At 36.2% G+C, this 23,941-nt stretch overlaps 1 long non-coding RNA gene and 1 other non-coding gene across 10 annotated transcripts in view; one reads left to right on the forward strand and one right to left on the reverse strand.

The window, feature by feature from the left end:
* The window catches only part of LOC102899731, a 230,005-nt gene that overhangs the window by 49,951 nt on the left and 156,113 nt on the right, over positions 1 to 23,941 (forward strand). For 7 of the 9 annotated variants that reach the window (XR_006596934.1, XR_006596932.1, XR_006596933.1 and 4 more), the window contains exon 4: positions 14,415 to 14,529. The exons of the other annotated variants lie outside the window; for them this stretch is intronic. This is a non-coding gene — a long non-coding RNA (uncharacterized LOC102899731). The remainder of the gene's footprint in view (positions 1 to 14,414; positions 14,530 to 23,941) is intronic. 9 annotated transcript variants of the gene reach the window in all.
* Positions 3,741 to 3,847, reverse strand: LOC111560256. The gene has a single exon (XR_002742014.1). It is a non-coding gene; the product is annotated as a U6 spliceosomal RNA (small nuclear RNA).

The following is a 23,941-nucleotide window of genomic DNA, read 5'->3' on the forward strand; positions in this document are numbered from 1 at the left end:
TTAAGTAGGCTCCACATTTAACATGGGGCTTAAACTGAGACCAACACTGAGAAGACAGTGGACTAGCATCTCAAAGGCTGTCTCCAAAGTGCTGAAAATTCTTCCAGGTTTATGTAGGGAAAACATGGGGCAAAGGTGGATGGGTGGTGCAGGTCTGCAGTGAAGGTCAAATCAATCGTTGTCTTGGAGTCAGTTGTGGGGGAAGGGGGTTGGTAGGGTGGGGCTTGCTGGCTCAGGGCCATCTTTTATTGCTTGAGGGAGTAGTTGTGGTTCCCATCAGGGAATGCATGCCTTCAGGGTCTTTCTTTTACCTGAGCCTAGAGACAAGCTGGAAAGAATGCAACTAGAAAGTTTGAGGTTCAGCCATCACAGGTCATATCCATCCTGAGGGGAAATGGTCCAGAGATTACCTCTTTCCACCCAGGGGAAGATATTAGAGGGGACCAGAAATTGGAACAACTAATTCCTTCTTTATCTGCTTTACTTTCAAAGAAAATGCCTGTTTTAATAATCTGGGGGTTAAAGACTCTTAATTTGCCTAGCCCAATCCAATATCCACACAATACTGAGATCTTTTCAAAGGGTAAATTAGATTTTGTTATTTTCCTGTTTGAAGCCAGTCAGAGACTTCCCATTGCCCTTAAGGTAGAAACTAATACTCCCAAAAGGGACTATAAGGCTTGATCTATCTTTTTACTTTCATCTTAAAGCCTTTCTCCATTTTGCTCACTTTGCTCTAAACATATTGGGCTTTTTTCAGGTCGTCCAAGCTTTAGGCTCTTTCCTCACTCAAGAATGCTGCTCTTTTGGTCTGAGCCACTTCACCATGATAGTTGCTCTTTTATACTTCAGGCTTCAGTTTAAATTCCAAGTTTAATACCAAGAGGCCTTCAGAGGCAACCTCTTTAATCTTATTAGATCTCCCTCATTCTATTCTTTGTAACCTGTATCTTTCTCTCATTCCATTTTACTTATTTTTTAAAGTAATTATATGCTTATGTATTGGTTTTAAATTGTAATGTCTCCCCTCTTCCCGCTCCTGCCCCTGCCCCTGCCCCCAGTTATTCGCCAGAACTCAGCATAGCAACTTGCCTCCATCAGGTCATGATCTCTATCAGGTTCGTGAGTTCAAGCCCCGTGTAGCATCTGTGCTGACAGCTCAGAGCCTGGAGCCTGCTTCAGATTCTGTGTCTCCCTTTCTCTCTGCCCCTCTCCCACTCTTGCTCTATATCTCTCTCAAAAAGAAATAAACCTAAAAAAAAAAAAAAAACCTTAAAAAAATAAAAAATAAAACAAATTTTCTTTTTAATTTTTTTTTTTTTTTAAGTAGGCTTCATGCCCAACATGGGGCTTGAACTCACAACCCTGATATTAAGATTTGAGCTGAGATCAAGAGTCTGACACTTAACCAACTGAGCCACCCAGGCAACCCTAAAATAGCTTTAGAGCTAAGACCACAAGGATGACTAGGACTTAGCTAGGCAAAGGACACGTAGAAAGGGGACACAGAAATGAGTTTTCAGCACAGAGCCTTTGGAAACTTTCAAGGAAGAAAAGACTGTCTGCAATGAGTGTCATGAGTATGGGATCAGAAATTTGCTTTGCTCCTCTTGGTGAAACCTAGGAAAATTCCCCTCTTTTTTTGTAAAGGAACTATTTTTCTGATATATTGCCGTATTTATTTATTAAGTCAGAATCATTAGAGGTGTAGAAAAATGAACTAGATAAAAATCTTAGTGGAATTAGTTTTGGGGTGCTTCTATTATATGCAGGTGTTGGATAAGGTGACTCACTCCCAGACTGTGAGGTTCTGGCTCTGAGAAGTGAGAATGTGGAGAGTAGAAATCAGGATGAGTGGGCTGCTGATATGATCTGTTCCTCTGTTGAATGAAGGAAAACAAATCACTTTTAAAAGCGTATTATATTTTGAACTCCAAAACTTTTTCTATGCCTTTTTGTTAGTAAAGTTATTAGCAAATTAAGGATAATAACCCGCAAATAATCACTGACTAATCACAATCTTAAAGGTAAGTATTTTGGCAAGGAAATGTGAAAAAAAATCTTCATAAGTCAATTGTTAACTTGTTTAGCAATATCTTGCTAAAATATTTCACTTTGTAGCTACTTCCAAATCTGAAAAGTCTATTTTCTTATGGAATTAAGTTATCATAAAGGAGAGATGTGGAGGGAAGAACTGTCACTTGTCTGTGAGCAGGTCCCTGAGATGGGAAGTGAGTCCCACCTCCTCCTTTCTATGGAGGAGAGCCAGATGTAATAGAACTATATGTCAAAGTGTTCAGACACTGGTAAACTGCATCCTAAGTATGGAGTGTTGGAGGGGGATATCCAAGATGAGAATAAAACAAGAGACTTTAGGGGCTTCTGGGTGGCTGCGAGAAGTAGGTGAGATGATTCATTTTCAGAAATACCAAATAAATGCTGTGCTGTCTAGTTAACAATAATTCACAACCTATTGGAAATATGTACAAACTGCCCCCCACCCAATGGAGTCCCAAACCCTTAGACACTTCACTTCCTGGTTCTTCCTCTCTCCATTTCAACGGGCTTATTTTCATGGGCTTTGCCATGAGCATGCGTCAAAGAACTGAAGTCTCTGCATCACCTAAAGGAATGTACTTTTTGCCTTACATGGGCATAGGCAACTTCGGGGTAAGGCTGGAACCTCTGTAGTACTCAGCCAATGAGGAACCAGGGAAGGGACTTGCATGCTAGGAGATAAATTGCCTGCTGTAACTGCTCCACGTGTGGCTGTCCATCAGACAGCTGCTCTTGCAAGAACATTAATTAAAGCCTCGCTTCACTGTGCTTCCAGTCTCCGCGTCTCTCCCTTGATTGGGTCAGTGGGCTTATTTCTCACAATGGTCCAATTGGTTAAGTGTCCCACTTTGGCTCAGGTCATGATCTCATGGCTCATAAGTTTGAGCACCGCCCCCCCCCCCCGCACCCGCCCCCACCCCAGGCTCCTTGCTAGCAGTGTGGAGCTTGCTTGCTTGTGATCTCGCTGTCTCCTCTCTCTGCGTCTCCCCTGCTTGTGATTTTTCTCTCTCAAAAATAAATAAATAAATAAAAACTTAACAACAACAACAACAAAGACCAACAAGAGACTTTAGCTCTAGATCTTTCTTTGCCTCTAATTTTCTCCAAGTCAGCTCACTTTCTCTGGAAGCAGATGATGAACTTGACATCTGTTCTGATCTCCAGGTTAAACGTTCTGGGAGCCAAGTCAGTGAAACATGAGTCCCTGGAGATCTCTCCAGTACATTGCTAGTTCTGTTTTGTTCTCTAACTATAATTGTGATTTGGAGGTATTGCAATTTGTGAGTAGGCCAAGGAGGGCAGATGCATTCCTACAGGTTGTGGGGAGGAAAAATAATTTTCTTTGAAAAAAATTTTTTTTGAGTTTATTTATTTATGTTGAGTGAGTGCACAGAAGGGGCAGAGACAGAGAGACAGAGACAGAGAGAGAGTCCTAAGCAGGCTCTGCACTGTCAGTGTCGAGCCTGATGCGGGGCTCGAACTCACAACCATGAGATCATGACCTGAGCTGAAGCCAAGAGTCAGAAGCTTAACTGACTGGGCCACTCAGGCGCCCCATAATAATTTGCTTCTTACCCTTCTAGATTTTTTTTAACTTGTTTTATTTTTTATTTTTTAAAATTTACATCCAAATTAGCATATAGTGCAAAAATGACTTCAGGAGTAGATTCCTTAGTGCCCCTAAAAATATGGAACGCTTCCCGAATTTGCGTGTCATCCTTGCGCAAGGGCCATGCTAATCTTCTCTATATCATTCCAATTTTAGTATATGTGCTGCCAAAGGGAGCACTTACCCTTCTAGATTTTTGCCTGAGACATCCCCTATAATAGAAGACAGATTAACAGGAGAAAAACATAAGAACGTTTAATAACGTGTATATCTCCTGTATACATGGGAGATACCCAGAAAAACTGCATTAACTCCCCCAAATGGCACAAGCCACTAACCTAAATAACATCTCCAGCTAAAGATAAAAAGATGTTGTGTTGGGGGGGTTGGGGAGCAGTTATGGTAGGTTGCCGACGAGGAAAAGCACAGGAAACAAAGGTAAGTAAGGTTGTTATGCAGATTTAAGTCATTGCCTTCTGCATTGACCAGAGCTTCTGGAGATTGAGAGTCATCCTTCTCTTCCTAGTACAGAAGGGAGAAACCCTTACAAATGGATATTTCCCTGATAAATGTAAATGTTTCTTACAAAAGGAGAACTTCTATGCAGATTTCAGAGCTTCCCCTGTGTCTGCTGTTTCTTAAAAATAACCAGCTTAAAATAATATACTGAAAGGACATATTTTGGGGTAGTATATTTTGCTCCCCTTCAGTCCCACTTTTGAAACTGTAAAGTTTCACAATCCAGAAGCAAAATTGATAAATTGCTCCATATCTCACTTTACTAGTCTCTCAGTCCTGATAATAGATCAGCTCAGTTAAATAGATGTGTTTCATTTCAGGAGGCAGCGATGATGGGAGTGGGCTTCCAAAATTAGGTCTATGCTGTGCTAGAAATGAGGTATTTAATAAGAGGAATTTCTATGGAAACAAAAGAAAAATAAAGATTGATGGATGGAGCAAATTATAAACCCAATCAGTCCTGACGGCAGCCAGTTAGTATTTCTAGTTATTGGGCTCGATGCATCTTTTGCAATTTGAAATTCTCTAATGATATTGAAGGGGTTCAGGGTAGCACCCCTACCATATGCCACTTTGAGATGAGGATTATTATTATTTTTATTTTTGTTTTAAGTTCATCCATTTATTTTGAGAAAGAGAGAGTGAGAGAGCAGGAGGGGCAGAGAGAGAGAGAATCCCAAGCAGGCTCCGTACCATCAGCAGGGCCCCAAGCAGGCTCCACACCATCAGCAGGGAGCACGACATAGGCTCGAACCCCCAACATTGAGATCATGACCTGAGTGGAAACCAAGAGTGGACACTTACCCAACTGAGCCATTCAGGCACCCCTGGCATGTGGATTATGTTCAGCTGAAAGAACTTGAGACCCTGCAGGCTAGAGAAACTTTTTGTCCCTCCCTTTGTTAGAATAACAGTTAGTGAGATTCTAACAGGAAACTGGAGGCCAGCAAAGAGGAAGTCATGCCAGCTTTCAGGAAAGTCAGAGGACTGTCCTCAAAGCACTCCACAAAAAGCCAGATCAAGAAATCCCTGACCAAATAAGGAAGAAGGGGCATGAAACAACTTCTCTTCTTATCACCCTGTGAAATGCATTCCTTTCCTGTGAAATCCCCGACCTCTGTCCCCTTCTTAGTTCAAGATGACATATATACCTCATTTGCCTGTCTTTGGAATTTCCATGTCTATGTGGATCCCCCAGTCATATGCCTATTAAATTTGATTTTCTTCTGTTAATCTATTTCATGTCAGTTTGATTCTTAGTCCAGCTAGAAGAATCATTGAAGAGGCCAGGAATTCTTGCTCCCCAACAATATCATCAGCTGTTCAGATAAACTTTCTGAGTGGCCCATACAAACCACAACAGGCATGAAGGTTGTCTAGACATCAACTATTGGGGAAAATTCTCTTTTAAGTTTATATCATCAAGTTGTCCACATTCAGGTTGCAGGGCTTTAGGGAAAAGGGCAGTTTTAGCTCATAGTGATTTCAACTCAAAAAGATGGGAGAAAACTAAAAATATTAGTTTGGAGAGTTGCAGCCTGATACTTGAGGAAAATAGAGTTGAGGATCTGGGCCAGTTTATAGGTAAATAACAACTTCAAAAACAACATGACTAAAATCTAATGTCTACAAAGGTGCAAAAATAATTTCTCTTTATATTCACCCCCGTTTTATCAATCACAACCATGGTAAGACTGATTTGTTTGCAAAATAAGTCTCATCTCATTAAACTTGGCCTCATTATTTACGAAAGTGCAGCAAAAATAGTGACTGACCATATAGCCTCTTTTAAAATTGTTCTGTTGGAACTTTTGATAAGGAATCTCAGATTGAACTTTTAAAAGCCTCAAGCCCAGGAAGCCAACCCAATGACTTGTCATCCAACTTCACCTGTAATACCTATAGATTTGGTTAATTCCTTTCTTGTTTGAGGTCCCTAAAATATTATGAGGTTCCTGAGTTTGCCAGGAAGTGGCCTTTATTAGTCACCTGCTAAGGCTGACAGGAGCCCTATAAAAAGGTAGTAGACCATTTTTCCAAGAGGATTTATTGACTCCATAGTTTCTAATTTTGTGCCATTGCAAGGAGAGCAGAGGGGTGTCTGGTGGCTCAATCAGTTAAGTATCCGACTCTTGATTTCGGCTCAGGTCATGATCTCACAGTTCACGAGTTCAAGCCTGTATTAGGCTCCATGCTGGCAGTGTGGAGCCTGCTTGGGATTCTCTCTCTCCCATTCTCTGCCCCTCCTCCTCCTCCTCCTCTCTCTCTCTCAAAAATAAATAAACTTAAAAAGAAAAAAGATTGCAAAAAAACCAATGAGAACAGACTCTTTTTTTTTTTTTTATTTTTCTTTAAATCCAAGTTAGTTAATATATAGTGTAATAATGGTTTCAGGAGAAGAAGAACAGATTCTTATTGAAGACATGGAAATAAGTATATTGCCATTCAGTAAGTTTCTAAATTTTAGAGGGATCAGATAGGGAGAAAAAGTAATTGTTTCATCCTTTTTCATAAAGGTATAGCTTTACCAAATTCGTGTAAGTCATTGGAGCTTAAGTGAAAAAGTGTCCATAAATCTGGAAAATCAAAACATTAAAGAACCTGTAATGTTTCAAGTAAAAAGTCATAAAAATTATAACCATCCTTATCAGTTTATTCAATCCCATGTTATTAACTCTGGTTCTGCTTGAATCCAGTTTTCCCATTAGTTCTGGAAATTCTTAGTTCAGTTTTATGAGCTTAAAAGTTATCAGAAACCTCTGTTTGCCAGAGTTTTTCCCATGAATCTCCTTGAAGAGGAAATAAATACTTTTGCAGCAATGCACTTGAAAAGCCTAAGAGTAAAACAATAGCTGTAAATGGCAAAAGACTTAAAAATGGCCATGATTAAAGATCTGATGAGAGTTCGTGAAAATGCAATTGACAAGGAGCTTTGGTTATTTTCCTGACAAAAAACATTTTGAGATAATAATAACTGGAGACTCCTGGGTGGCTCAGTCGGTTAAGTGTCCAACTTTGGCTCAGGTCATGATCTCATGGTTCGTGAGTTTAAGTCCCACATCAGATTCTGTGCTGACAGTGCAGAGCCTGCTTGGGAGTCTCCCTCTCTTTCTCTCTCCTTCTCCCCTCCCCTCTCGTTCTCTTTCTATCTCTCTTTCTCAGAATAAATAAATGATCTTTAATTGGAATTATGACTGATAACATTATCCTAGGACATATCAGATTTCTAGGAATTTCATACAATTTCTGGAACACTTCTATACAAGTTACAAATGCAACATGAAGAAAGCTTAGTATTACTTTTTATTTGACAATGCTTCTCATGTAATTTAACGTATAAAATAAGTGTAATTAGTTGAGTATCTGTCTTTTATAAGGAGAGAACAAATCTTTTGAGATGTTCCTAGGACCCTCTAAAAATTTCCAAAGTTAACTTCAGGTCAAAAAGACTTCATTTAGAATTGATTTTGGGAAATGTGTCAAAAATATTAAAAGATTTGGACGCTTGGCTAAATAGGATGAGAGATCATTATGAAACAATAGTCAATTATCCATTTAACCAAAGCAACACAAATTTTAAAGGCAAATACAGAAGGTTATATAACTGTGAGCAAAACTTACCTTTTATAATACTGAGAAGACTCAGTTTTTTAAAGTAATCAAAGACCTGAGTAAGACAACATGAAACACAAAAAATTATTTTGGTAAGACACAAAACCTTTGCTTTCTAGGTAAATTATTTAAAAGATAAACACTTCACAATCTCTTATTATCAAAAGGAGACCAATAATCTAAGAAAACATTTTCCTTTTAACAGATGGAAGAATATTAAGTTCTGTTTTACATAAGTACATCATTGATACTAAGATTTATTTTTACAACCCTGATAATAACAATTAAATTTTATCCAGTTTAATTACACAAGATAAAATTTTCTCTTTTTTTTCCTGTCTCCCTCCCTGTCTTTCTATACCATTATGTCCTTTGTTCTCCTCTTTCCCATTCTGAAATGACTAGTTTTATTTTGGGACAAATTTACTTTCTTTTCCCTTAAACAAAATGCATCATCATACTGTAAAAATTAGTAATGGAAAACCCCAAAACATATCTTACTTTCTTTGCATACAAAGTGGTTTCCTTTTCGTCTAGTCGTTTTAATTACATATATTCATTCAAATTCTTTTTTTTTAATGTTTTATGTATTTTTGAGAGAGAAAGCATGAGTAGAGGAGGGGCAGAGAAAGAGGGGGACAGAGGATCCAAAGTGGGCTATGCGCTGACAGCAGAGAGCTTGAAGTGGGGCTCGAACTAATGAGCTGTGAGATCATGACCTGTGCCAAAACTGGACACTGAACCAACTGAGCCACCCAGGTGCCTCTTAATTCAAATACTTAACCTTTAGAAACTTTAATTTCTAGTGAAAACTAAGAATTAAGCAATTATGAATTGTCACATTAGCATTTTATACATTGGTGAATTTATGAATGTGTCATAATTTCCAGAAACACACTTTTTTTATAGTACAATCTTCCAAATTGGCAAAAGATGTGTTTACTAACAGACCCAAATTTATCTCTAATTCCTCTGTAATAGGAAGTCAAAAGTATGATCTATGTTTAGTAATTAATGTTCATTATTTTATCTTATTTGGAAATGATCTAGATATTTGATAAAATTCCATGATTTAATTTTAATTAGCAAAAACTCATAAGGTTTTGAGTTACCAAGAAGATTTAGGAAACTCTTTTTAGGCAGACATACCAAAAAACATAGTTATTGCTGAAAAGTTTTCCTAAAAATTCTTATTACATACATCTTACATACATCTAAATACATACACTTACATACATCTAAATTTTATATCTATCTAAGTCACTTGCTCCCAGGGGTGCCTGGGTGGCTCAGTCAGTTAAGCGCCTGACTCTTGATTTCGGCTCAGGTCATGATCTCATTGTTTGTATAATCGAGCCCCACATTGGGCTCTAAGCTCACAGTGTGGACCCTGCTTGGGATTCTCTCTCTCTCCTGGTCTCTCTGCCCCTCCCATGCTCATGCTCCCTTTCTCTCCCTCTCAAAATAAATAAATAAACATTAGAAAAAAATCACTTGCTCCCGATATTTGTGTTTACACTATTCATAAAACTTCATGGAACATTAGACAATGTCAGCCATCATCCCAAGCTATTTGTTTTTGCTGATAAATTTTGTAACAAAGATAACATAAGTTTATTTGATCAATAAACTCAGGAAGAATAAAAGTTGCATGTCATGGGGTGCCTGGGTGGCTCAGTCAGTTAAACGTCTGACTTTGGCTCAGGTCATGATCTCAAGGATCATGAGTTCTAGCCCCACGTCGGGCTCTGTGCTGACAGCTCCAAGCCTGGAGTCTGCTTCAGATTCTGTGTCCCTCTCACTCTGCCCCTCCCTTGCTCGTGCTCTGTCTCTCTCTCTCTCTCTCAAGAATGAATAAAATATTAAAAAAAAATTTTAAAAAGTTGCATGTCTGCATTATATTAAATGTAATTTTGAAGGCATGCCTATTTTAATTAAACCAGAAAAATTAAATTAACTTTTTATTTAGCAAAGATTATCTCAGCTCACATGAACTTGAAAAACATTTGAGTTAGTTTATTTCTGGTAGTTTAGAAATACTTAATTCATATAAATGCTTATTTTAAGCCAGGTAAATAGAGCTTTTTTGCAAATTCATTTTGGCAATACCATTGGATGTAGAAAAATATCACATATCTACAACACATAAGCATACAGGTAGATACAGAGACATTACGGCTATTGTTCTAAAATTTTAGCCATGTGTCAGTTACAGTAAATAATACAAACTTCACTATTTATTTATTTATTTATTTATTTATTTATTTATTTATATTTTAGAGAGCACAAGTGGGGGAGAAGGGCAGAGGGAGAGAGAGAGAAAGATTTTTAAGTTGGCTCCATGCTTAGCGGGGAGCTGAAGGCAGGGCTTTATGCAGGGCTTGATGAGGCACTTGATCCTATGACCAGGGATCATGACCTGAGCCAAAATCAAGAGTGGGTTACTGAACCAACTGAGCTACCCAGGTGCCCCAAACCTTGCTACTTTGGTAAAGACTGTTGGATCCAAATTTTGTTTTGGTAGTTGGAATAAGGTAAGTTCACCTGCTCAAATGCCTAAAGCATTATGCTACTATTTATGGAGAATACATTTTTTTTATTCACCAAATTTCCAAATACAGTAAAACCTTGGATTGTGAGTAACTTCTGCAAGTGTTCCACAAGACGAACAAACATTTCTAATAAATTTTAACTTGATAAACAAGCAATGTCTTGCAATACGAATAGTATGTTACGCTGAACGTCACATGATCACAACTGAGCCAATTGTTCTCCTCTCTCTCTCTCTGTGGGATTCTGGGTGATGGTCTCCCATGCTCTGATGTTTGATCTCAGGCTGTGGTGTTTGGCAGAAATCAGTGATTTTTCAGAACATTGAAAGGTGCCCACAACTTTCACTAGTGTGGCACTAGTGTGTTTTTGTTGCTTCAAAGCACTTATGGACAGTCCTTTGCTTTTCCATACAAGAGTAAACTTAGGAATGTTTTGGTTCATTCTAGGTCATTGGATAGGTTCCTTGTTAAAGTTGCACCAAAAGAAAAAGATTCCATTGAGCCAATAGACAGTAGTTATACCTTTAGCGATCGTAAAAGTCATCCTACACAATAACCCTCCTCTCTCTTCTCTCCCTCACACCAGCCATGAAGGTTTTCAAAGGTAAATGTAGGTTAATTTTTTTTCTGTATATTTTATATATTCTTTATTATTTTGTGTTATGTTACAGTATTGTAACATACAAGTGCTTTGGATTACAAGCATGTTTCTGGAATGAATTATGCTCTCAAACCAAGGTTTTACTGTAGTTCTTTGGATGGCTCTTAAGTTGTAGAAAATATGGGGTAAAAAATTTACATCACAAAGACACATAAAAAGTACCCAGGTTTTCTCCAAGAAAATTTAGGGTATATTTGCCTATTATCAGAGGTCTAGAGTAAGTACTATGTAAATTTTTCTTCTTCTTTCTCTTTTTTCTTAAGTGCAATGTTCTGATCTTTTACAATATTTTCAAACATTTTGAGATGAATAGGAAAGGCTTGAGGATCGAAAAGAATAGTTGAACTTTGAATTGTTTCTAGAGCCAAAGTTCTAGTTTGGTAGAGATTTGCAAGACAAAGACCGTTGTATTCAATTCCCCAAAGAACTAGATTGTAACCTGAAATATCAAAAGGCTGACCCACCCATTTTACTAAATTTACTTCTATATATCATGGAGATTTCCAACTAAGATGAAAATCAAAAGATTTCTACATTCTAGAGCTTTGGGGGTTTAATGCTGTATGCTTTAAAAAAAAATCTATCTGAAGCATTTAACAAAAGCCATCTTACTGAGTAATTCAACCTTGGGCCAGTTCACCTTAAAGGGGAAAACATTGACCTCTAGGTAATCCCTTTCCTGATAATGTGTAGGAGGGCCTGGGAGAAATTCTAGATATCCATTTTCTATGTGAGAAGGGTTTTCTCCAGGGGACCATCTGGCTTGTCTCAGAACTATAGTATAACCATGGGAGAGAAGAACCCCTTAGCAGCCAGTGAAGATCCCTGGGACTGAGGTTGTGAATGTCTACTGATTTTTTTTTTTTTTTGTCTATTGATCTTTTTAAGGAATTCTCTAAGGCTAGCCACCATACTTCTCCAGACACAGGCCTGCCAATCTGGAACACCAAAGGGGTGCTACTAGTATGGGACTATTCTAGCACTAAGGAGACAATGAATGTTGAGATGACAAAGGCCCATTATGTATTGGCACCCATTATGACAAACTCCCCTGAGAGCTGGCACAGTTGAACAAAAAGGATGCTGCTTCTTAGATCCACAGCCTGTTCAGCTGTCTGCTAGATGCATGCTAGTACATGCATCCTCCAGCTGGCAGAGACCAGAGATAATATTCTCACTGGTTACACACCCAAGCTCTTGACATAGAACAAGATGAGAGAAAAACCTAATTAGATCTATGGTTATCCTCCTTATGACAATGCAAAAAACAGAGGCAAAAAACAATGACCATCTCTGGGAAGAAAAGGATCAAAAGAAAACAAGAGTGCTCATGACAAATTTTTACCAAAGTTGCTATCCCAAGGATAAATATAAATATTTGCTCCTGCTAACCTAAATTTGGAAAGGAAGGGTTAAGAAACTTTACCTTCCTCTGTCAACAAGATCGATCCTGGAGAGATGACTTTGGTAAGAATTCTTACCGGGATCCTATCTGTAGGCTCCAGAAAGAGTATGGTGTCTCAGAAAGTTTCTTCGTGGTTGTGAAACTGTGGGAAAGGAAAAAATAATTTTCCCTTTGCCCTTCTAGATTCTTGGCTGGGACATCCCTGTAATAAAAGCAGATTAATACAACAAAACAAAACAAAGTTTAATAACATGTATATCTCCTGCATATACAGGAGATACCTAGGAAAACTGAGTAACTTCCTCCTGATGGCACAAGCCACTACCCTAAATAACATCTCCAGCTAAAGACAAAAAGAAGATGTTGGGGGGAGGGTGGCGGGGTGGAGGGAGGAGTCCAGTTATTGGAGGTGATCAGAAAAAGCACAGTAAACAAGGGTAAGGTTGTTATGCAGATTTAAGTCATTGCCTTCTGCACTGATAAGTTTCTGGAGATTTGGAGTCATCCTTTTCTTCCTGGTAGGGAGAGGAAATGTTTCATTTCTCAGGGGTAGATACTTGGAAGTAGAAATGCAAGATGGTAGGGTAAGTTTGTGTTTAATTTTTAAAAATGTTTATTTATTTATTTTGAAATAGAGAAAGAGAGAGAAAGAGGCAGAGAGTGAGGGAGAGAGAAAGAATCCCAAGTGGGCTCCCTGCTATCAGTGCAGAGCCCAATGAAGAGCTCTGTCTCAAGAACCATGAGATCATGACTTGAGCTGAAATCAGGAGTCAGATACTTACCCAACTGAGCCACCCATGTGCCCCTATGTTTAATTTTTAAAGAAATGTCTAAACTATCTTTCCAAGTGGCTGCTTGAGGATTCTATTCTAATATAGGATAGGAATCCTTTATCAGATATATGATTTATGAATATTTTTTCTCACTTTTTGGTTTGTCTTGTAACTTTCCAAGTGAAGTCTTTTGAACTGAAACATTTTAAAATTTGATATTCAATTTATTTTTTTATTGATTATACTTTTCATGTTTTATCTAAGAAATCTTTCCCTAACCCAAAGTCAGGAAAATTTTCTCATAATTTTTTTTAATGTTCATTTAATTTTGAGAGAGGGAGAGATGGACAGAGTGTGAGCAGGGGAGGGGCTGAGAGAGAGAGAAACACAGAATCTGAAGTGGGTGCCAGGCTCTGAGCTGTCAGCACAAAGACTGACTCGGGGCTCAAACCCACAAACCTCGAGATCATGACCTGAGTTGAAGCCTGACACTTAACTGACTGAGCTACCCGGGGGCCTCCATAATATTTTCTTGTAAGAATTTTAGTTTATGCATAGTGAGTCCATGTTTAGGGCCAAGATCCATTTTGAGTAATTTTTGTTAAATGTGTGAGTTAATGATCTAAATTCACTGTGGATATCTAGTTTTTGAGATTATCCTTTCCCCGTTGAATTGTCTTGGTACCTTGGTCTAAAACCAATTTATTATAAATTTAATGGCTTATTTTTGGACTCACCTTAATTCAGTTGATCTATGTGTCTCTCTTTATGCCAACCACATTGCCTTGATTACTGTAGTTTTATAGAAAATTTTGAAATAGAATAAGCTTTCTTCTTTTTCAAAAATTTTCTTTTGCTATTCTGGATCCTTTGCATTTCTGTATACATTTTAGGGTCAACTTGTCAGTGTCTGTAAAAAAAAAGAGCTTGCTGGAATTTTGACCAAGATTATGTTGAATCTATATTTCAATTTGGCGAGATCTGTGTCTCTCTGATGACATGGCTGAAATTATGAATTAGTTCTTGTAGTTACATTGTGGATTCTTTGGAATTTTCTGCATATCAGATCATATTGCCTGTGAATAAAGAGTTTTTTACTTCTTCCTTTCTCATGTAGATACTCTTTATTTACTTACTTTTCTTAAGTGATGTTTTAATCTGTTCAGATGGCTATAACAAAAATATCATAAACAGAGTGGCTTAAGCAATAATTTATTTCTTACAGTTCTGGAGGCTGGGAAGTCCAAGATCAAGGATGTCAGCAGATTAGATGTCTAGTTAGACTAGTTTCCTGGTTCACATATAGCCATCTTCTCTCTGTGTCTTCACATGGTGGAAAGGTAAGGTGGCATTCTGGGGTCTTTTATAAGAAGAGTAATCCCCCAAAACTCAATCTTCAAAAGAGCCTCACCTCTAAATACTAGCACACTGAGGATTAGTTTTCAACATATGAATTTGGGAAACACAAACATTCAGACGACAGCACCTGATTACCCATTACAATGTTGAATAGAAATTTTGGGAACAGATGTCCTTGCTTTCTTCATAGGGGAAAGCATTCAGTCTTTCCCCTAAGAACATACTTGTTTTTCATGAGTTGCATTTATCAGGTTAAAAAAGTTCTTTTTTATTTCTAGCTTTTTGAGAGGTTTTAAAAATTTGTTTGTTTTTTGTTTTTATCATGAATGGATTTTGTCAAGTGCTTCCTGCATCCATTAAGAGGAACATATGTGCTTTGTTCTTTATTCTACTAATAAGATATCAAATTAATAGTTATTTGGATGTTAAACCAACCTTGCATTCCCAGTTTAAATCCCACTTGGTCATGGTACATTATCCATTTTGTATGTTCCTAATATATTGTTGAGGACTTTTGTGTGTAGATTCATGAGGGATATTGGTTTATGCTTTTTTTTTTTTTTTAATATTTAGCTGGCTTTGGTGTCAGGGTACCCTGATACAAAGTGTTTCCTTCTCCTTTGTCTTCTGGAAGAGTATGGGAAGGATTGGTATTATTTTTTCTTCTTTAAATGTTTAGTAGAATTCATCAGTGAAGTTGGGCTTGAGTTTTACTTTTGTGGGAAGATTTCAAGTAATTAATTCAATTTATTTTTTGTAGGTATATTCAAATTTTGATTTTTTCTTGAATTTTAGTAGCAGTATTTTTGTATTTTTTAGGAATTTTTCCAATTCATCTTAGTTGTTCAATTTGTAGTATACTCTTATGTAATTCCCTTATAATAATTTTAAGTTCTGTAAAATCATTAGTAATATCTCCTTTTCATTTCTGACTTCATTAATTTGTTTCTTTTCTTTTTCTTGGTCAGCTTCTCTTCTTTTTAAAATGAAGATAATCCTTATATGATGAACTGTTACTTCCTTTTCTGTCTTTTTAATTAAAAAAAATTTATTTTTATTTTTATTTTTATTTAATTTATTTTTTAAATTTACATCCAAGTTAGTTTATAGTGCAACAATGATTTCAGGAGTAGATTCCTTAATGCCTCTTACTCATTTAGCCCATCCCCCCTCCCACAACTCCAGTAACTCTCTGTTTGTTCTCCATATTTAAGAATCTCTTATGTTTTGTCCCCCTCCCTGTTTTTACATTATTTTTGCTTCCCTTCCCTTATGTTCATCTGTTTTGTCTCTTAAAGTCTTCATTTGAGTGAAGTCATATAATATTTGTCTTTCTCTGACTAATTTTGCTTAGCATAATACCCTCCAGTTCCATCCACGCAGTTGCAAATGGCAAGATTTCTTTCTTTTTGATTGCTGAGTAATACTCCATTGTATATATGTACCACATCTTCTTTATCCATTTGTCCATCAATGGGCATTTTGGCTGTTTCCATACTTTGGCTCTTGTTGATAGTGCTGCTATAAACATTGGGGTACATGTGTCCCTTTGAAACAGCACACCTGTATCCCGTGGATAAATACCTAGTAGTGCAATTGCTGGGTCATAGGGTAGTTCTATTTTTAATATTTTGAGGAGCCTCCATACTGTTTTCCAGAGTGGCTGCACCAGTTTGCATTCCCACCAGCGGTGCAAGAGAGATACTCTTCCTCCACATCCTTGCCAACATCTGTTTTTGCCTGAGTTGCGAATGTTAGCCATTCTGACAGGTGTGATGTGGTATCTCATTGTGGTTTTAATTTGTATTTCCCTGATGATGAGTGATATTGAGCATTTTTTCATGTGTCAGCTGGACATCTGGATGTCTTCTTTGGAGAGGTGTCTATTCATATGTCTTTTGCCCATTTCTTCACTGGATTATTTGTTTTTTGGGTGTTAAGTTTGATAAGTTCTTTATAGATTTTTGGATACTATCCCTTTATCTGATATGTCGTTTGCAAATATCTTCTTCCATTCCATCGGTTGCTTTTTAGTTTTGCTGATTCAGTCTTGCTGATTTTCCTTCACTGTGCAGAAGCTTTTTATTTTGATGAGGTCCCAATAGTTCATTTTTGCTTTTGTTTCCCTTGCCTCCAGAGACGTGTTGGGTAAGAAGTTGCTGTGGTCAAGGTCAAAGAGGTTTTTGCCTGCTTTCTCCTTGAAGATTTTGATGGCTTTCTGTCTTACATGTAGGTCTTACGTCCATTTTGAGTTTATTTTTATGTATGGTGTAAAAAAGTGTTCCAGGTTCATTCTTCTGCATGCGCTGTCCAATTTTCCCAACATCACTTGCTGAAGAGACTTTTTTCATTGGATATTCTTTCCTGTTTTGTTGCAGAGTAGTTGGCCATATATTTGTGAGTCCATTTCTGGGTTCTCTATTCTGTTCCATTGATCTATGTGTCTGTTTTTGTGCCAGTACCATGGTGTTTTGATGAATACAGCTTGAAGTCTAGGATTGTGATGCCTCCAGCTTTGGTTTTCTTTTTCAGGATCACTTTGGCTATTCAGGATCTTTTCTGGTTCCATATAAATTTTAGAATTGTTTGTTCTAGCTCTTTGAAGCATGCTGGTGTTATTTTGATAGGGATTGTATTGAATGTGTAGATGGTTTTGGGTAGTATCGACATTTTAACAGTATTTGTTCCTCCATGAGCATAGAATGTTTTTCCATTTCTTTTTGCCTTCTTCAATTTCTTTCATAAGCTTTCTATAGTTTTCTGCATTCAGATATTTTAACTCTTTGTTTAGGTTTATTCCTAGGTATTTTATCGTTTTCAGTGCAATTGTAAATGGGTTTAATCCCTTGATTTCTCTTCCTGCTGTTTCATTATTAGTGCGTAGAAATGCAACCATTTTTCTGTACATTGATTTTATATCGTATGACTTTGCTGAATTCATGTATCAGTTCTAACAGTTTTTTGGTGGAGTCTCTTGGGTCTTCCAAGTAAAGAATCATGTCATCTGTGAAGAGTGAAAGTTTCACTTCTTCCTTGCTAATGTAGATCCCTTTTATTTCTTTTTGTTGTCTGATTGCTGAGAGTAGGACTTCCATTACTATGTTGAACAGCAGTGGTGTGAGTAGACATCCCTTTTGTGTTCCTAACCTTATGGGGAAAGCTCTCAGTTTTTCCCCCCACTGAGGATGATATTAGTTGTGGGTCTTTTGTATATAGCCTTTATGATGTTGTTCCTTCTGTCTCTACTTTCTTGAGGGTTTTTATCAAGAAAGGATGCTATATTTTATCAAGTGCTTTTTCTGCATCTATTGAGAGGATCGTGTGGTTCTTATCCTTTCTTTTATTAATGTGATGTTTCACATTGATTAATTTGCAGATATTGAACCACAGTTACAGCTCAGGAAAAAAAATCCCACTTGATCCTGGTGAATAATTCTTTTAATGTATTGTTGGCTTTGGTTTTCTAGTATTGTGTTGATAAGTTTTGCACCAATGTTCATCAGGAATATTTGTCTGTAATTTTCCTTTTTAGTGGGGTCTTTGTCTGGTTTTGGAATTGAGGTAATTTTGGCCTCATATAATGAGTTTGGTAATTTCCTTCCATTTCTATTTTTTGGAATAGCTTCAAAAGAATAAGTATTAACTCTTCTTTAAATTTTTTGTAGAATTCCTGTGGGAAATCATCCAGCCCTGGACTCTTCTTTGTTGGGAGTTTTTGGATTACTGATTATCAACATCTTTACTGGTTATGGGTCTGTTCAAGTTTTCTATTTCTTTCTGTTTCAGCTTTGGTAGTTCATATATTTCTAGGAATTTTTCCATTTCTTCCAGATTGCCTAATGTTTGGTGTATAATTGCTCATAATATTCTCTTGTTATTGTTTGTATTTCTGCAGTGTTGGTTGCGATCTCCTGTCTTTCATTTGTGTTTTTACTTATTTGGCTCCTTTCCTTTTTCTTTTTGATCAGTCTGGCTTGGGGTTTATTAATTTTGTTAATTCTTTCAAAGAACCAGCTCCTAGTTTCATTGATCTGTTTTACTGTTTTTTGTTTTTGTTTTTGATATGATTGATTTCTGCTCTAATCTTTATTATTTCCCTTCTTCTGGTTTGGGGCTTTATTTGCCGTTCTTTTTCCAGCTCTTTTAGGTGTAAGGTTAGATTGTGTATTAGAGACATTTCTTCCTTCCTTAGGAAGGCCTGGATTACTATATACTTCCCTCTTATGACCACCTTTGTTGCATTCCAGAGTTTTTGGACTGTCGTGTTTTCATTTTCATTGGCTTCCATGTAATTTTAATTTCCTCTTTAATTTGTTGGTTAACCCATTCATTCTGTAGTAGGATTTCTTTAATCTCCAATATTTGTGGTTTTTCCAAATTTGTTCTTGTGGTTGGTTTCAAGTTTCATAGAGTTGTGTTCTGAAAATGTGTGTGGTATGACCTTGATCTTTTTCTACTTGTTGAGGGCTGATTTGTGATCCAGTATGTGATATGTTCTGGAGAATATTCCATGTGCACTTGAGAAGAATGTTGCTTTAGGATGAAATGTTTGAATATATCTGTTAAGTCCATCTGGTCCAGTGTGTTATTCAGAGCCATTCTTCAAGGCATTCTTTCCTTGTTGATTTTCTGCCTGGATGATCTGTCCATTGTTGTAAAGTGGCTATTAAGGTCCCCTACTCTTATGGTATTATTATCACTGAGTTTCTTTATGTTTGTGACCATATATATACATATATGTATGTATGTATATATATTTGGGTAAATCAAATTGGGGTTATAAATATTTACAATTGTTAGGTCTTCTTGGTGGAAAGACCCTTTAAGGTTATTTCTATTATTAACTCTTTGAGGAACCTCCATACTGTTTTCCAGAGTGGCTGCACCAGTTTGCATTCCCACCGACAGTGCAAGAGGGTTCCCCTTTCTCTGCATCCTCACCAACACTTGTTGTTACTTGTGTTGTTAATTTTAAGCATTTTGACAAGTTGGAGGTGGTATCTCATTGTGGTTTTGATTTGTATTTCCCTGTTGATGAGTGATGTTGAGCACCTTTTCATATGTCTGGTAGCCATCTAGATGTCTTCTTTGGAAAAATGTCTATTCATGTCTTCTGCTCATTTGTTATCTGGATTATTTGTTTTTTGGGTGTTGAGTTAAATTCCTTATAGATTTTGGAGTGGCACATTCTAAAATTTCTAAATATTTCCATATTTTCTCCTGTTTTTGTATCTAATTTAATTTCTTTATGGTCAGAGAGCATATTTTTGTATGATATCAATCCTTTTAAAGTTATTGATACATGCTTTATGGTCTAACATGTTCTGTCTTGGATAATATTCTATGTGCACTTGAGAATTATTCTGCTATTGTTGGCTGGAGTGTGCCACAGATGTCAGTTAAGTCAAATTCGTTGATGGTATTATGCAGACCTTCTATATCCATGTTGATTTTTCTGTCTAGTTGCTCTAGCCTCATTGAGAATGGGGTATTGAAGCCTCCACTATTATTCTTGAATTGTCTATTTTCTTCCTTCAATTCTGTTACTTTTTGCTTCATTTATTTTGAGGCTCAGTTGTTGGATGTTTATATGTTTATAACTTTTATGTCTTCCTGATGAATTGACACTTTTATCTTAAAATGCTTCTCTTCATCTCTAGAAATATTTTTTGTCTTAAAGTCTTTTCTGTCTGTAGTATACCCACTACAGACTTCTTCTGATTATTAATTGCATAGCATAGTTTTTCCATCTTTTTACTTTAAATCTATTTGTGTTTTTGAATCTAAAATGTGTCCTTTGTAGACAGCACACAGATTTCTCTCTCTTTCTCTTTCTCAATACTATTCGTATATTTTTTAACCTTTGAAAATATAGAAATTTATTAATTTCATAGGGCCATTGTGAGGATTAAACTGAACATTTGGAAAGCCTATTAAAACACTGATTATTGTTATAATCCTCTCCAGTGTTCCAAATTGAGTAGTTCTGATATGGCCCTTAGAATTTGTGTTTTTAATTATCCTGCTGATGGTAGCCACAGTTCGAGAATCACTTAATTTAAAACACCTGAAGTAGTTCTGGGTAACTCATTGTTGCTTGTATTCACTTCGTCACCCAAAGTCATTCATTCTTTAAATAACCTACTTTGTTAGGATACTTTTGGTGTTGTCTGTAATATATTGATATTCATGTTTCTGAGGTCTATTAATATTGATTGCAAAAGAGGAAATGTATGAAAGATAAATTTCTATCTTTTCTGGCATAAGAAATTAATGTAATTTGAACCCTGTAATTCCTCACGTCAGACTGTATCACTAAAATTAACAATATTACAGAAGAAATAACTTAATAAATTAATCATAAAATGGGAAAACATTTTTTATTGTGGGAAAAATAATGGTGAATACTACATAGAATGGTGTTAAAGTGTATCAATGTTGCTATTATGGCAGATTTGATATTTTGACCTTTTATAACTTCAAGAAATAACTTGAAATTAATATTGTTTAACATTTGATATAACTAATCCACTTCCAAATATCCCTGAAGAATACAACATTTGTATAAACCTGCACCTTTTATCACTCAGAACTGGGGAACTTCCAGACCTTTGCATGCAAGCTGTTTTTAAAGAAAAAGATAAATCTCTCTTTAATCCAATGTTTTTGAAAGGTTATAAGTAGTTCACTATTTAAAAAAAAAAAGCATTTAAAAAAATAAGTAGCTTGGATTAACACATTATTTTCTTGTTACGAGTTGGTACAAAGCCTTGTCATTTTTGTTTTCATTCTACATGGTTATCTATAGCAACAAGCCAATTCTTCAAGAGGGCATTCTTGCTACTTGGTTTTGCAACTGTAAAAATAAACCTAAAGGAGAATATCAACATCTATAATGTATGATGGTGATGCTTGTAATTTTGAGGTAGGATTCACCCAAAATAGAGGTCACGATAATTTTGTTCTAATGTATACACTTAGTACATTTGCTTTCCAGATTCTTATTGCCATTCTTATTGCCTTTATTTACATTACTAATGTTATTTTCAAGAGATTCAAAGGTTAAGCACACAGATTTAGGATCTAAGATTTGTGGCTAAAACCTTACTCTCTACCAGTTCCTAATTGTGTGGCTTTGGGCAATCAATGGCTTTGTGTCTCATTTTTCTCATATATAAAATAAAGTTAAAACTTTGTAGGGTTGTTTTGAGGATCAAATTAATGTAAATATACCACTTAAACCTGTGTCTAGCATTTTGTTAGTAAGACTATAAGTTTTAGCTGTTATCACTGTTGTTAAAAACAGAAATACTAATAGAACTACCTTAGATTTACATAGTGCTTTAGACATTGTGGAAAACATTCATACTTAATACTGGTAGAAATGCTGTTGTAATTGATAGTGAAGCCATTTGCAGCTATGTATGTGCAATGCGTTTGTGTTAAGTTGCTGTATTTTGACATAATTGTTTGCACAGTATGGTGCTGAAATGCACACAGCAGACAATCCCTCCCTTTCCCTAAGGTTGTAGAGCAATTCCAATCTTTCCTCCCCTCCCCTTTTATCCCCTCCTCTCCCTTCTATTCCCTTTTTTTTTTTAAACATGTTATTAAACATTTTGTTAAGAGCAAGTTTTATTAAATCTAAATAGTTATGGTTCTTTCCATTTTATCTTCTCATTCATTCTTGTATTCCAGAGAAGTGTGAAGGGAATATTATATGCTAAGGAGTATCATTATATAGGAAAGAAGGGCTTTCTTGTTAAGAAATACTGTTGCACAGGATAGAACTAGAATGTATTATGCTAAGGAGAATACATCAGTCAGAGAAAGACAAATATCATATGATTTTACTCATATGTGGAATTTAAGAAAGAAAACAAATGAACAAAGAGGAAGGGCAGGAAAAATAAAATAAAAACAGAGAGGGAGGCAAACCATAAGAGACCCTTAAATACAGAGAACAAACTGAGGGTTGCTGGAGGGGTGTTGGGTTGGGGAATGGGCTAAATAGGTGATGGGCATTAAGGAGAGCACTTGTTAGGATGAGCACTGGGTGTTATATTTAAGTTAGGAATCACCAAATTCTTTTCCTGGAATCACTAAAAAATTAATAAATAAATTAAATTAAAAAAAGAAATACTGTTGCACACTTTATAAACCACTGCATAATCTTAAGAGTGAGTGATCTTTTTAAAAATATATATATATTTTAACGTTTATTTATTTTTGAGACAGAGAGAGACAGAGCATGAACGGGGAGGGGCAGAGAGAGAGGGAAACACAGAATCTGAAACTGGCTCCAGGCTCTGAGCTGTCAGCACAGAGCCCGACACGGGGCTGGAACTCACGGACCGCGAGATCATGACCTGAGCCAAAGTCAGCCGCTTAACTGACTGAGCCACCCAGGTGCCCCTAGAATGAGTTATCTCTTAGGAAGTGGTGTTCCCAAATTTACAAAAGTCTCATGGAACAAAATATGCATCATTATTTAACTACCATGGAAATAAGGAAGCAAAAAAGTTTCCAAATAAATAAATAAATAAATGTCTTATTTTATTATTTTTTCAAATCTTTAAGATAGTAACTTTGGAAGCATATGCTTTTCTTTATGAATTTACAGATTATTTAAAGGTCTTTGACTCACATTTTGAATAATAGATGGTTAGATACCAAGTCAAATGTGAACTACAAAATTTAAATATATCCCAGGAATATCCATTTCATTTCCCTTAGCTGAACCTACAGTTAACTTCTATTATTTGACTGACCATCAGATAATTATGTAAGAATTTTAATTTACAGTATTACTTGATGTCCACTAGAGGGGACCAAACCATGAACAGAAGAGTACATGCTTCTATTTTCCCAAGTTGTGAAAAACCTAAGCCATTTCAACCTGCCCACCTGAAATTCACAAATTATTCTTCAATATTTTCTACTGTTAAAAGGTCAACTCAATCTTATCAAGATACACAAGCAAATCTATGGAAACAATGAGGAATCAACACCAGACAGTATTTTAGAGGAGACAAAAGGTTGCCTAGAATCTTTGGTAACTTGAAAGTTTAGTTAATTCATAGAAAAACACTAAACAATTTTGAAATTATTCAATTTTTAACATCAAGTTGTACACTTATAAGTTTTTAAAAAACACTTTTCTGATTTGACAAGACAAAGGTAAATTTTGAAATATGGCTCCATAGTGTAGTAAGTTAATGTATTTTAAGTAAGTTAATTCATGATGAATTTTCAGAAGTAAAGTTTTGTTGTTGTTGTTGTTGTTGTTTTTTGGAACGATATCCAACTGTTTTGTCAGTGAATCACTAAGGTCAACAAAGCTTGAAACTTGGTAATTTGTAATTTAAAATACCTTCTTTAAGAAGTATTGTT

This window comes from Felis catus, chromosome B1, assembly GCF_018350175.1.
Source record: "Felis catus isolate Fca126 chromosome B1, F.catus_Fca126_mat1.0, whole genome shotgun sequence".
Taxonomy (NCBI): Eukaryota; Metazoa; Chordata; class Mammalia; order Carnivora; family Felidae; genus Felis; species Felis catus.